This window comes from Suncus etruscus, chromosome 10 (assembly GCF_024139225.1).
Source record: "Suncus etruscus isolate mSunEtr1 chromosome 10, mSunEtr1.pri.cur, whole genome shotgun sequence".
Lineage (NCBI taxonomy): Eukaryota > Metazoa > Chordata > Mammalia > Eulipotyphla > Soricidae > Suncus > Suncus etruscus.
The window spans coordinates 54,018,901-54,032,465 of record NC_064857.1 but is presented as its reverse complement, the minus strand read 5'-3'; the positions used below and the strand labels follow the sequence as shown (position 1 = coordinate 54,032,465).

General features: G+C 46.7%; 1 long non-coding RNA gene across 2 annotated transcripts; it reads left to right on the top strand.

The window, feature by feature from the left end:
- Window positions 1-12,441: 12,441 nt before the first annotated feature.
- On the top strand, window positions 12,442-13,316 carry LOC126020804 (uncharacterized). 2 transcript variants are annotated; one of them, XR_007499612.1, is made up of 2 exons: window positions 12,442-12,730; window positions 12,951-13,316. It is a non-coding gene; the product is annotated as an uncharacterized LOC126020804 (long non-coding RNA). The 2 variants fall into 2 exon arrangements; XR_007499613.1 differs by having other exon boundaries at window positions 12,649-12,735.
- The last annotated feature ends 249 nt before the right edge of the window (window positions 13,317-13,565 follow it).

Below are 13,565 nucleotides of genomic sequence, written 5' to 3'. Positions count from 1 at the left end.
TACTCTTGGCCATTCTGCCTCTTATCCGATAAAGAATTAGACCTGTGGGGCAAGAGAGAATCATACCTTTCTGGATATGATTGAACTTTTCTGGGTTCAATTCCCACCACCATATATGGTCTTCTGAGCACTACCAGGAGTGATGTCTGAGTGCAGAGCCAGATGTAAGCTCTGAGCACCACAGTGTATGAAAGAAAGAACTGAGTAAACCCAGTCAGAGATGGAGCTCAGTTGCAGAGTATGTACATGGTTCTAGGTGTTGGTCTCCAGCACCCCAAAATAAATAAGAGCAAGGAGATGGCTCAGTGAGTACTGCGCCTGCTTTTCAAGTGCGAGGTAGCAAGTTCAATTTCCAGCACTGCCACATACAATCCTGACAGCGCTTCTGTTTGTGCCAGGCAGTTCTGCTATCAAAGATACCTGGCACCAAAAAGACTTCTGGCTACACACAGAGATTTGTGAGAAACACAACTAAAGAATCTGACACTCACATGCACCATAAATATAAAGGTATAACTGCAACCTCTGGGAGCACTATATGAGCACTATAATGGCCCTACTGAGCACCATGTGAATACTTCAGTGGCCCCATGAGTACTGTGTGAGCACTGCAGCAGTGCTGGTGAGCACTGTGTAAGCACTGCAGTGACCCTTGTGATCACAAAAAGCAGAAAGTGCATAAGCTCCACAACACAGTGGACAGGCAGAGATTAATTGCATTCATCTGGTTAAAAAGAACAAAAAAGAACGCAGTATATCATGAGACAAATGTCCCAATGGAAAATCAATGAAGTCCCAAGACTCCTTCCTTCCTTCCTTCCTTCCTTCCTTCCTTCCTTCCTTCCTTCCTTCCTTCCTTCCTTCCTTCCTCCCCCTTCCTTCCTTCCCTCTCCCCCTTCCTTCCTACCCTCTTCTTCCTTCCTTCCTTTCTTCCTTCCTTCCCCTTCCTTCCTTCCTTCCCTCTTCCCCTTCCTTCCTACCCTTTCCTTCCTTCCTTCCTTCCTTCCTTCCTTCCTTCCTTCCTTCCTTCCTTCCTTCCTTCCTTCCTTCCTTCCTTCCTTCCTTCCTTCCTTCCCATGTTTGATATAAACACTTGTGTGGTGGGAATTATTTGGGCCTTAGGGCTTAGTCCTGGCTTTGCAGTCAAGGATCACTCCTGTGAAGGCTTTATAACCATATGGGGTGCCCAGGATTGAATCCAGGTTGGTTGTGTGCAAGGCCAGTACTCTGAGCCACTGTTTTATCTCTCCAGCCCTGACTTATTTTCTTTATTCCCTTTTATTTGGTCACCTCTCTTCTACTATCAAGAGAAGTGGCATAGGGAACAGTTTCTCAAGTTAACATTTAGCAGGTGCTAGGGCATTCCTTTCTCTTTTGCCTTAACCATACATTTTCCTCTCTTCCAAGTACAGAATACAAATGTCTGTTACCCCCAAGGCATCAGTCAACATTTTAGTCTTTTTTCCAATGGTGTCTGTCATACACTCTTTTTCTTTCATTGTAATAATAAGTCTGCTAATTTATTTTCCCAAATAAAAGCTATTTTCCAAATTGGGGGGGGGTTAGGTCACACCCATCAAACTCCACCACTTATTCCTATCTCTGCACTCAGGGATCACTTCTCGTAGCCTCATGGGGCCATATATATATATATATAGGGTTCCAGGAAATGGACCCAATTTGGCTGCATACCAGGCAAATACCCTACCCACTGTACCATTCATCAGCCTAAATATTTTCCAAAATTTAATTAAACTACACTTCCACAAGAGATCTCTGAAGCCTTCATACTTGTGTCCAAATATCACATCCAAATGGATTTTTATAATGCCTTGGGACCCTTGAAGAAATAACTTTGTATTCAAAACAGAGAAGGTAATTGTCAAGTGAGCAGACACTACACACTAACTAACGCAGCACATACCTCCAGGATGTGGCATAGAATGCACTGAAATTATTTATGGATGAATAGATCATAAGGAGTTTAATAACAACAATAATAATGGCTTGCCCAAAATGCTTACTAGGAGCCAAGCATGCCAATTAGTTCATGTAATCCTTCTAATGACTACATAAGGCTATCAGACAAGATACTGATCTGGGAACTGGTATCACAAATAGGAGCCCTTTGCTGACTTCCACACATCTCACTTTGACAAAGCAGTGGATGGGCTAAATATATCAATTATGAGAGACAGAGTGGTAGGATGGATTAAAAAATTGAACCCAGGGGCCGGAGAGATAGCATGGAGGTAAGGCATTTGCCTTTCATGCAGGAGGTCATCAGTTCGAATCCCGGCACCCCATATGGTCCCCTGTGCCTGCCAGGAGCAATTTTTGAGCCTGGAGCCAGGAATAACCCCTGAGCTCTGCCGGGTGTGATCCAAAAACAAAAAAAAAAAATGAACCCAATATTCTGCTGCCTGTAAAAAACACATTTGTATAGTAAGAGCAAACACAGACTTAAAGTCAAAGGTTAGAAGACAATTTTTCAAGTTAATAATTCCTGCAAAAAAGTGGGATGGCCAGACTAGTGTCAGATGATATAGACTTCAGGATGAAAAAGGTTATAAAAGACTGTAAGTGGTTGGAACGATATTACAACAGATAAGGCATTTGCCTTGCCTGGGTATGATCTCCAGCATCCCTTCCATATGGTCACCAGGAGTGACTCCTGACTGCAGAGCTAGGAGTAACCCCTGAGCACAGAAGAGTGTGTTAAAACAAACAAAACAAAAAAGATACAGTGAAGTCAATTTTTTTTTGTTTTTTTTTTATTTTGTTTTGTTTTGTTTTGTTTTTTGTTTTTGTGTCACACCCAGCAGCACTCAGGGGTTACTCCTGGCTCTATGCTCAGAAATAGCTCCTGGCAGGCTCGGGGGACCATATGGGATGCCGGGATTCGAACCACCGTCCTTCTGCATCTAAGGCAAACACCTTACCACTGTGCTATCTCTCCGGCCCCAGTGAAGTCAATTCTTAATGATCAAGGTATATGTGCATCAAAAAGAACTCACACTCCTACTAAACATATATGTGCCTAATAAAACATCAGCAAAATAGGGGCCCGGAGAGAGCACAGCAGTGTTTGCCTTGCAAGCAGCCGATCCAGGACCAAAGGTGGTTGGTTCAAATCCTGGTGTCCCATATGGTCCCCCGTGCCTGCCAGGAGCTATTTCTGAGCAGACAGCCAGGAGTAACCCCTGAGCACCACCGGGTGTGGCCCAAAAACAAAAACAAAACAAAAAAAACCATCAGCAAAATAGTTAAAACAACTACTAATACACTTGAAGATATTAAAGACAAAGAGCCAATCTGAAAAGGGGTGATAGGGAACCTGGCTTCAAACATAGGCAAAGTGCACAGCAACTTTTGCAAGTCATTCAATAAGAAGTGTTTTATTTTGTCAGAAATGAAAACAAGACTATAGTACCTAAGAAAGAACAGTGTGGTTTCCATAGCATTAAGTATTTCATCTCAAACCTACTCCAGCTCCAGAGCTGCAGGAATCACCCACCCTCCCTCTGGCATGCTCGCTTTTTGTTCTATGAAAGCCAGTAATCTGATTGTCCCGAAGTTCTGCAGCCAACTGGAATACTCAAAGATACAGCATAGGTGAGTCATACACCCCACAAATTGCTCATTTTCCTTCTCTCCACCTTTCCTCTAAATCATTATACAACTATTCCTGAGTCAGAGATTCAGGGTTTTGTCTGCTTAGTGTTTTTTAATCATTCAGCACAAAGTTTACCCATATTCCAACTTCCTAACACTTCCTAACCAGAATTTGTCCTGTTTAAGGAACCCAGCAGATTTCTTACCAGATTTGAACTTCTGCTACTCAATCAATGGAGCCCTTATTTAATTTTTGAAGTGTCTCTGACATTCTAAGGTGGGTTTTGGAGCTTTACAGCTGTGAAGCATCAAACACTCCAAGTCCAACAGACAGTCAGCTCAGTTTATAACCTTAGTTTCAACTTATTCAGCTGCAAGAAAAGATGAACTGGAGGGGGCCACACTAAGTGAGCTAAGTTACAGGAGAAGGGAAATCCCCGCAGATGATCCCACGTGTAGGATATGAGAATCAAAGCAAGGAAATGGACAAAGGCAAAGAAAAAACACACCCTTGGACTCTGACCTAAGAACCAGGTCAACAGAGCAGAAGAGGGAAGTAGCTGGGGGAAGAGGGCAGGCAGGGGTCCCTGGCCACAGTGCAAGGACACTAGCTTTTTATCCAATAATATAGATTTTCAAAAGGTATGAAATTGTACCATTAAACATGGTCTTATAAACCATTGCCTCAACTTTAAAAATGAAAAGAAAAAGGAAAGAGGGCCGGAGTGATAGCACAGCAGTAGGACATTTGTCTAGCATACAGCCGACCCAAGACAGACCTGGGTTTGATGCCCAGCATCCCTATGGTTCCCTGAGAAATTTCTCAGCACAGAGCCAGGAGTAACCCCTGAGCCCTGCTGGGTAGGCCCCCCCAAAAAAAAAAGAAAAAGGAAAGGAGAGAAGAAAGAAAGAAAGAAAGAAAGAAAGAAAGAAAGAAGGAAGGAAGGAAGGAAGGAAGGAAGGAAGGAAGGAAGGAAGGAAGGAAGGAAGGAAGGAAGGAAGGAAGGAAGGAAGGAAGGAAGTAAGGAAGGAAGGAAGGTAGGAACGGATGGAAGTACTGAAGGATGGATGTAAGGAAGGACGGAAGGAAGGAAGGAAGGAAGGAAGGAAGGAAGGAAGGAAGGAAGGAAGGAAGGAAGCTCTTATATTCTACAATCACAAAATGAAAGCACTATAAGTGACTGACCAGCCCTTCAACCTGTGCCTCCTTTAATCACCTAATTCATTCACTCTAATTTTTCTTAAGATTTATAAAAATTCTGGGCCTGAGTGATAATTTTGCAGGTAGGGTGTTTAGCTTCAATACAGCCTACCTGGGTTTGAGTCCTGTATGGTCCCCTGAGCACTGCTAAGTGTGATCCCTGAGCACCGAACCTGGAGTAAGCCCTGAGAATGGAGTAGCCCAGAAAGTCAAACAAAAATGTTTACAAATGTAATGAAAAATGAATGCATAGGCCATAAACAAAGAACAACTTTCAGAAACCTTATTATGAATCTGAGCTCCATGTGTTTTCCACTTATATTAAACTTGTGGCCCCTGGCAATGTTAAGTAGCCCTCAGGATCCAGGATTGAAACAAGAGTTCTTAGAACCACCACTTTTGAGATTCCCTGTGGCTCAAAATAAACCAAAGCTTAGGCCAAGGTTTGGAAAGAGCAGAACGAAGGGTAAAAAGTGACTCAAAAGAAAAACAGCAATGGCATGGCTGTTGGTGAAAAGCAGAAAATAACTGTTGATGAGAAAGCAGAGAAATTAGACCTCCTAAGAGTGACTGGTAAGGGGGTAAAATAGTGCAATCTCAGAAGAAACTGTGGATGAAAGTATGGAGGTACTTCAAAACAATTAAACAGGGGCTGGAGAAATAGCATAATGGGTAGGGCATTTGCTTTGCGTATGGCCAACCCCCATGATCCCCAGCATCCCATTGAGTTCTCCAAGCCTGCTAGGAGTAATTTCTGAGTACAAAGCCAGAAATACTCCTGAGCACCACTGGATGTTGACTAAAAGGCTAAATAAATAAATAAAAATAGAAGACTAGAGAGAGGTCCAGAGGCCTAGATTCATCTCCAGCACTCCAGCACTTGCAGTTATATATTGTAAGGAAGTATAAGCAAGGAAGCAAATGTTCACCAAAAGCTCATATCAGCACTAACCAATCACACAGCCAGAGCCTGGCCCAGGAGGTCATCAACAGGTATATCCCCTGGAGTGTCTCTGAGCATCACCACTAGTGGAAATGTGTCAACACTATGGATTCAGCAGTCTGGGCGAGCTCTGAGATTCCAGGAGTTGAGCCACCACCACAGGTGAGCATTGAGGCCATGAGTTTCTGTAATCAGCTGGGGCCAAAACAGCAATTGGGCAAAATCCCAGTCTCCTTGTTGGAGCATGGCCTCTCCCTGCAGCCGTTCTCAACCCAAACAATGGCCACTAGGCTCCGCTAGGAATCTGAAATCCCAATTGTGCATACCCACTTTTTCCTCACAACAAGGACTTCCAGACAAATATAACTTCAAGGATGGTTTCTGAATACCTCACTCCCCTGTTCCTCCTGATTAAAGTTACACTTCCATAATACAAGCTAAGCACTGCCAACATTCCAGGGAGACATTTTATCTTTGGCCATATCCCAAACTGGAAATCATTTGAAAGAGACCAAAATAAAAGGAGGCAAGCCTATATTAGATCACATCCTCTACATTTTCCAAAAATTAAAAGCGAAGAGCTTGCAGAATGCTACCATCAAACAAAACAAAACAAATCCATGCCATAGTATATACAAATGATGTTTTAAAATCACCTGGATAGGGCAGGAGGAATAGAACAGTGGGTAGGGTGTCTGCCTTGCACGCAGCCAACCCCGGTTCGATTCCTGGCATCCATTATGGTCCTCTGAGCCTGCCAGAAGGGATTTCTGAGTGAAAATCCAGGAGTAACCTTGGAGCACCTCTGGGTGTGGCTCCGAAACAAAACAACAACAACAAAAGAGTCACCTGGAAATCCTTTTTGATTTTACCAAAATAACCAGAGGGGCTGATGAAAAAATATTTAACTGTCCTATATGTCTCCATGTGCATGAATTTATTTATTTATTTATTTATTTATTTATTTTGTTTTTGGGCCACACCCGGTGACACCCAGGGGTTACTCCTGACTATGCACTCAGAAATCGCTCCTGGCTTGGGGAACCATATGGGACACTGGGGGGTTGAACTGCGGTCCATTCTAGGCTAGTACAGGCAAGGCAAGACCCCTTACTGCTAGAGCCACTGCTCCAGCCCCATGCATGAATTCTTGATTCTATCCAAGCCTAGAGGAGAAAAATTAAATCTCAGATCCTTATTCTAATTCATACCCAAGTTTGGTGGCATAAATAAATATCCATAACTATGTGATCAAATATGGAACTTGCTAATAGTTAAGCTAGAATATTGTGGCAATTTTTTAAAATCAATATACTCAAACTATCAGTAAGAGCAAGAAACTAGTAACTAGTTAAATACTATGACTAAGAAGGAGTACAATGCACAGTAAGATGTGCAGGCTGGGGAGGTGACTCAGTGGCCAAGTGCTTGGCATGCTTGAGACATGAGCTGGAACCCCAATGCAGCAAGCAAAAACAAAAAAAGTACTCTTAGTGACATAAAGTTACACTTAAAAAAACAAAAACAGGGGCCGGGCGGTGGCGCTAGAGGTAAGGTGCCTTCCTTGCCTGCGCTAGCCTTGGACGGACCACGGTTCCAATCTCCCGGCGTCCCATATGGTCCCCCAAGCCAGGAGCAACTTCTGAACGCATAGCCAGGAGTAACCCCTGAGCGTTACCGGGTGTGGCCCAAAAACAAAAACAAAAAACAAAAACAAAAACAAAAGTCAATTACTCCGTATGTTCATGGTTATTTTAAATTAAATCTTTAAACATCAAGAACATTTGGTAGCCAAGGAAACAACCTAAGAGTCAGAGAGCTTCTCTACATTTCAATTCCTGATGCTATATGCCCCGCCATGACCCACAGTGCTCCTGGGGTGGCCCTAATGACCCCAAAACCTCTGGGCCAGACCACTGAACCGTTTGTTCACTTTGGCCTAGTGTCTCAGCCAGTGGACCTCAGGTCTCCAGAATAAGGAAGATCCTCCAAAATAAATTAATTTAAAATTTTAATTTTTATTGCTTTGTGTACCACTATGAAATGTTATAATGTACATCTGGAGACTTGAGGGACAAAGTAATTGTACATGGGTTCTGTTTTATTTCTTCTTAATGTTCCTTGACTGTATGTTCAAAATTAAGGTGTCAGCAACGGGATTTCTTGAGAACTCTGTTTATTGGTGATTGTCCTTCCACGGTAACTTTACCTTGTCCTCTACCTTTGCATCATTGTTCTCATAATTTAAAATAAAATAAAATAAAATAAAATCTTAATTTTTAAATAAAAATTAAATTCTACAGTCCCAATAAATACTCTGAGCATGGTCATCCTTAACATCAAATCCAGGGTCAGAAATATAGTACAGAAATAAGGTATTTGCCTTATCGGCTACTACAGTAGCTACCATCCTAGTTCAATCCCTGGCACCACAGATGCCAGAAATAGCCCCTGAGCACCACAGGATATGGCCCAACCCTCTTCCCTATCCCAGCGAAATAACTTTAATCCAGATAAATTATATTCTGATGGTGCTTAAATTTCCCCTTATCTTTCAATTCCCCCTGATATCTGTACATCCTTTACAGATGTTAGTACAAAATCCATTTTTTCTAGGAAGATTACTTTATTCAGAGGTGCTGGCATCTGCTAAAGTTTGGAACTAAAAGAGACATTAGAAAGAATCTGACAGACCAACATCCTCAAATTAGAATCTACACGCTTCAGAGAGCCCCCAATGAAAATAAGGCTCACATTTCTTGCTACAGCCAGTGGTGCTCAGGGCTGACTATTCCTGGCTCTGTGCACAGGGCTTGCACTCTGTGCACACTCCAGCAGAACTTGAAGGACCATACAGGATGCCAGGAATAGAACCCAGGTTGACAACAGGCAAGGCAAGTTCCCTGCCTGCTATATCATCTCTCCAGCCCCCAAAGTTCATCTTCTTTAAGTGTCTCTGATTGAAGAACTGTAAAGGCTTTTTTTATAATAAAACAAACAAGCTGAATACTAGGTTTGATTCTGCATCCAGGGATTCATTAAGTAATAATGAAAGGTGCTGGGGACTTCACCTTTGGACTGAAGCACCTAAGCCCCCTCTTCCAGGGTTCCTTTGCACTGAAGGTAAGGGTGGAAGATCATGCAGTAGCAGCACCATCCCACTCACTGCAGAAGACCTGCAAGCCAAAAGACTTTCCCAAGGAGAAACCAGCGGCACCATGAGAACTCAGAGATAGAACTGGCGGTGCTTTGGGGAGCAGCTCATACCATAGAGCAGTGGCGGTGCTTTGGGGAGCAGCTCATACCATAGAGCAGATGAGGCTGGATATAGCCTTTCTAGAAGGCCAGCTGCAAACTGGAACTTTTTTTTTAATTGGTTTTTGGGCCACACCCGGTGATGCTCAGGGGCTACTCCTGGCTATGTGCTCAGAAATCACTCCTGGCTTGGGGGACGGGACCATATGGGACACCAGGGGATTAAACTACGTTTGTTCCTAGGTTAGCGCATGCAAGGCTGACGCACTACCACTTGCACCACTGCTCCAGCCTCAAACTGGGATTTTTTTAAGAGCGCACCTTCCACCTAATCCATCTTCTTCCACCTCATGCACACCATGACAGTTTGGCCCTGCAGGCGGCCTCCATGCCAATCCAGTCACTAAGAAAGCAAGTCTGAAGAGGGTACATCGGCTTAGAAAGAAAGGAAATGGTGAAGAGGAGCCAGAAGACCCCTCCATAGTTTTGAGACACTACCTGGCAATATAAGTAAAATATTGGAAGCTCCCTGAGCCCCGGGGATGGGTACACAGGTCTCCTACTAACATTCTAATTCCCTCAAAGAAACAGCCTTTGTCCTTCCCCAAAAAACTTGTACACATTCAATGCACAGGAGTTCAATCAGTCAGGGTCCAATTTCATGGACTCATATATGTGAAGAGATTGATTGTTGTATCATGATCCCCAAGTTTATTAACCTTCTTGGTCATATACAGTTGACCCTTGAACAACAGGCCTCTGCAGTGTATTGTGCACTTAAAGGCAGAATTGTTTTTCAACAAATATGGTACAGTATTGTTCTGTATTTTCTCCACAACTTTTAACACTTTTCTTTCTCTAGCTTATTTTGTAGTTACAGTACACAAAACAGACAAAATATATGTGAAGCAACTCTACTATAAGTAAGGCTTCCAGCCAATGGCAGGCTATTTTGTAAATAAGTTTGAGGGAGGCCATGAATTCCCATGCAGGCTCACGGAGAAAGCCAGGAGTTGAGACTCAATGAAAGGAAAAGTCCTGATCAATGACAAGCTGTGTCATTTGATTTGCAAAGTTTCAGTGTCTGTCTCTCAGTGCAAATAAATGATGTGATGCTTTTCCCCCTAAAGACTTTGCAAACATTTGCCTTGACTTTTGCAATAAACCTTTCTCAAAGATATTAATTAAGATTATAATAACTGTTATAGTATTCCCTTAGACTTCAAATAGATAAACGAGTCACAAACCCAGTCATGCCGGAATAAGATCAAGTCCCTTCCAGGTCATTAAGTACCACTTTTTAGAATTATGCTTATGGTTATTCATTTATTTTGGGAACTGGGGGCAACATCCTGCAGTGCTCAGGAGCTATTGCTGGTTCTGTGCTCAGGAGTGACTTCTGGCAGTACTTGGTGATCCTTGATGGTGCTGGGGATTTGAACCATGGTCAAGGCAGACACGACCGCATGCACAAGACAAGCACCTTGCCTCCAGTGCTTTCTCTCCAGCCCTCAGGACACTACTAGGGACACTTTCAGAAATGCTCTAATCCTTCCGGCAGTAGAAGGAAGTTTTGTTTGGGTTAGTTTCTTTTGCTTTGGTTTCTTTTTGTTTTGTTTGACGGGAGCAGAAGAGGGGAGGTCTGAGGGGATGAAACAAGAGCCAACAGGAAGGAGGAGCTGGGATTTTAGTCCGTGCTCCTCTTCCAAGGCCGGTGTCCTTTTGAACACCCCAGAGAACACCCCAGGCTGGAGGCACCCTTGGGAAGAGCAGGGGATGGATGGGAAACCAAATCCCACAGCTCCCTGGGGCCTCCGACAGGAAATGGTGAGTGTCCCGACCCAGCTGCAACCCAAATTCATGCCAACTCTGAGCATGGACTCAATCACCCAACTCAGCTCTCCAGCAGGACGGGTACCTCTCTCGGATAAAGCCAGATTCAGGGGAAGGAGGGCAGAGATACTCCAGCCTTCCAGGTCCAATTGCCCCTGGCTCCAGGCCCATCATCCTTGTGAACTCAAGAGAACCCCATCCCTCCCCCACATACACCCCTCCCAGTGCACGGGCACTATCCAGAGTTCACTAAGAAGGAGCCAATTTAACCAGTTCTTGCAAAAAGACATTGCAAAGGAGGCCTCTGTCTCAGTCCCCAACTGCTTTCCAGGGGGAATCTTGCCCCTTGCCACAAAGAACCAAGAGTTCCAGAAAAGCTACCATCCTAACTTACAGTTTGAGATACATACCTCCAGGCTCATGATTTACATCAACTCACTTCTTCCAATCCAATAAAGATAGATGTTCTGACATAAACCGGGGGGGGGGGGGAGGGGGTTGTGTCATTAGTTGTTTAAACATTGACAGTTGGAAGGTTTTCCAAGGAGACAGACAAGGAGACAGTCCCAGAATAGGAGCCAGGAGGGTCAGGACCTCCTGGGCTGAGCGCACAGAGGACACCCGGCCGGCTGGTGGGCTTTTGGATGAGAGTTTCTGGATACAACTTTGCAAAAAATAAACAGAAATCCCGGGCCCTGTTTTGGCTTGAGCTCGCTCGGAGGTTGGAAAAGTCACGACATAAGAGCGACAGCGTGTGAACTCGTGCCAACTGCCCCCCGGGAAGGTGGCAAGGATGGAGGGGCAGAGGTGCCAATCTCAGACCCTGCAGGCGTCCTCGGAGGACCTCGGAGCCGTGCACGGGGGTGGGGAGCAGGGGTGGCTGGGGCGCTGCTGGGCTCCCCGGAGCTCTCTGAAGGTCGCCCCACTGTCACCTCCGAGCACGGGAACGAACCGGGGGGGGATCCGACGTCCCCTGGGGCGCTCCCGAGAGCTTCTGGTAGGTGCGGCCGACCCGGTGGGGGGCTGCGGGCCCCGCGTCCTTCCCTCCCAGCCCGGCCTAACCCAGCCCAGCCCAGCCCCAGGCGCGCACGGACCCCAGGCTTACCCGGGAGAGGCGCGCGGCTGCGGGGACGCTTGGGGCTCTCCGGAGCGCAGAGAAGTCTCCTCCCGGTCCCGGTCCTGGTTCTGTTCTGGTTCTGGGCCCGGCCCCGGCCGCCCGGAGGGAGGCTCCGCTTTCCTCTCCGCAGCCGGCCGGGCGGCCCCTTTCCTGTCCTCTCCAGTCCTCTCCTCTCCTCCGTGCGCTCAGGGCCTCGGGGCGCGCGCGGGCTGGGGCGCAGCGGCGGGGGACTCCGGCTGTGCCGCGCGGCCTCTCGCCATGGCTCCCCGCACCTCCCTCCGCGGTGCCGTCACCGCCCGACGCGCCCGGCGAGCCCGCCTCTGCCCTGCCCGGCCCCGCCTCGTCCGCGCCGCCACCTGCGGGCCACGCTCCAGGAGGTCCCCGGGCGGAGCGCGCATCTCGGGCGGCCCGCTGGGGCTCGGCCCGGCAGGGAGAGAGAAGTCCGGGTCGGCACCGGCTGTCAGGGCGCCAGGGTGCCAGTCCCCCAATGTGTCTCTACTTCGCCCTCTCCTTGGGCCGGGCCGCAGTGCGCGTGATGGGCCAGGCCAAGGGGAGAGCGTCGCAGGCCCCCGGGCATGGTCTCCACCCAGCAGGCCCCTTCCCAAGAAAGGACCCCCGAGGCTGAAGCTGCACCCCGGGTGGAGCCTGGGAGTTGGGGGAACCCGGGATCAGGGTGAGGAGCTGGGGAAGCGTGGACCCGGGCCCACCCCACCACCCCAAGGCAGCTCGAGTGGCCCAGGAAGAGGAATCGAAAGGGATCCAGAGAGTAAAGTGCTCACTGGCCACTTCTTTTCTTTGGGGTGGGGGGGGGTCACACCCGGCAGTGCTCAGGGGTTACTCCTGGGTCTGCGCTCGGAAATCTCTCCTGGCAGGCTCTGGGGACCATATGGGATGCCGGGATTCGAGCCACCGTCCTTCTGCATGCAAGGCAAACGCCCTACTTCCATGCTATCTCTTCAGCCCCTCACTTTTTTTTTTTTATGCAGATCACCGGTGAATGGTTTCCTGGGGCGCTGCCCACTGCACCTCATTTCCTGTAGATGACTGACTTCCTAGCTTCTGCCTTTAAAAGGTCCGTGAAGGACTCTGCAAAATGGAGACGACTCAGCTCGGATTCGGGGAACCCAGGGAAAGAAACCCGAGTTTCGAATTGGTTCCGAACGCTGGAAAGGTTCCAGGTGGACCGTAAAAATTGTTCCAGGCGAGAATTATGGGTGGATGATAACTCCAGGGGTGCAATATACTGAGGAGCAAATATTTGACTGGGTTAACTACTCTGCCCACGAATAGTTCTTATTAACAAGAGATGAATATTACTTTTGAAAAATAAAATAAAGCGGACATGCAATCTCTAGAGCAGATTAAAATGAGCACCGTCCTGGAAGGAATTGGGTGTCTCATCCCCAGGACACCTTCCTTCTGCAGGGAGAAGCCATGACCTGAATCTAAGGGGAAAACCTTTTCCTCGTGGCAGACCAATCAGCTAAGAGTAACATCTACTAACAAGGAGCATCTGGGTGCCATAAATTGCAAAGGAAAACATTGGGGACCAAAATATGGGGCACATGGAGGCCTAGGTCTGCTCCATCAACACATGTACA